This window comes from Monopterus albus, unplaced genomic scaffold (genome assembly GCF_001952655.1).
Source record: "Monopterus albus unplaced genomic scaffold, M_albus_1.0 scaffold372.1, whole genome shotgun sequence".
NCBI lineage: Eukaryota > Metazoa > Chordata > Actinopteri > Synbranchiformes > Synbranchidae > Monopterus > Monopterus albus.
The window spans coordinates 152,126-153,605 of record NW_018128252.1 but is presented as its reverse complement, the minus strand read 5'-3'; the positions used below and the strand labels follow the sequence as shown (position 1 = coordinate 153,605).

At 37.9% G+C, this 1,480-nt stretch overlaps 1 protein-coding gene across 3 annotated transcripts in view; it reads right to left on the bottom strand.

The window, feature by feature from the left end:
- The window catches only part of LOC109951256 (tetraspanin-18-like), a 33,298-nt gene extending 32,264 nt beyond the window's left edge, over nucleotides 1-1,034 (bottom strand). Inside the window, exon 1 of one of the 3 annotated variants that reach the window (XM_020585639.1) lies at nucleotides 830-1,034. The gene's annotated coding sequence lies outside the window, so the exon portion shown is untranslated. Of the gene's footprint in view, nucleotides 1-761 lie in introns of all 3 variants that reach the window. The other 2 variants (XM_020585641.1, XM_020585640.1) reach the window with 2 other exon arrangements.
- Nucleotides 1,035-1,480: the final 446 nt, after the last annotated feature.

The following is a 1,480-nucleotide window of genomic DNA, read 5'->3' as shown; positions in this document are numbered from 1 at the left end:
GACATTTGTGTTTGTTGCAGCCCTACATACTATTTTGTTAAGGATTACTTTACTTTGGTTGTTATACAGTTGAGACATTCTGGGCTAAAGGAAATTATAGCATCCTTTTTCACTCTTTTCAAATATGTTATCAACTGTTGGACAGGGGGAAATTACCAGGTTAATTGGTAATGAAAACAGTCATTAGTTGCAGTCCTAGTGATGAACAAGACAGTTTATAGTTGTTTCAGCTGTGTTATCAGTTGACACGTACTGTATGTAGATGCCAAGCTCTCTGCCATAAGGAGATATGATCAAGTCCAGTCAGGCTCATTTATCAGGTCCTATCAGACTAAAACACCATCTCATTCATGTTTCAACCACAATACACTAAAACATTATAAACATGCATTTAACACAGTTCAATTCTAACTGAATTAGTTCTAAGACAAAAAATAGCCTTAATTTTTATTATATATTTAATTTATTAACCAACCGAAACCCTTCAATAAACTTTTAGTCTCCCTTTAAAAACGATGACATCAAAAGCTAGTTCGCGCGCCTTGTTCACAAATGTTGTGTTTGTGTTTGTGTTGTGTCCTTTTTCCTTTAATGTGTCAAACCAATTGTTAGTTTAATTCGTCACGAATCAACACTAACATGTAGGTTAAGAAGAAACAGTACAGAAACAATTTGCTTTCAGACAGCCTTTGTCATTAAAACGTGATTCAAATATTATACAAACTAGCTAAATGTGTTCTTCCAGATGTTTGACAACATACCTGAACACCACTCTTAGTAACACAGCAACCTAGTTGGGATGCTGTAAATAGAAACCGCTGTAACATACCGCTGAGAGATGAGCTTCTTTGTCCAAATGCCTTTTTTATCTGTTGTGAAGTGAGGCCGAGTGTCCCCCGACAAACTAGTTCCTCCAACAAACTCTCACAATCAACATTAACGCTTCCAGGAGCTGCGTTACACACACACACTTGTGCTCATTCCTCTGTGTGCACAGTTGGACATATTACGCTCACATATGAACAGCTGTCAAACTACACACGACATCACAAACAACTTCTGTTTCCTGTTTCACAATAAAAGCACGCCAGGCGTTTTAACTATGTACTGTAGGCTACTGTACATGCTGTATATGTCTCGTCAGAAAATCCAAGTATCCTCAAAGAAAACATATTTTACAAACCAAAGCCTGCTCACTGGGCACGTGAAGCTTGTTGCATATGTGAAAAAATGATGCAGAGAAGGAAGAGACCTCATTTAAAATCCCACCATGGACCTATTAGGAGACACTGGGCCCCCTGGGCACACACCCACACCGTACATATGTGCAGGATCCCAGTAATGTATTTCTTCTTAATTTGCTTGTATTTTCAGTTACTCTATATCTCTATGGTTATTTTCGTCTGTTTTACTTGTTTTTGTCTGTGAGGTCCTTCATGTCCTTATGCTCATTTTGTGCTCATTTTGTTGTTGACCGATT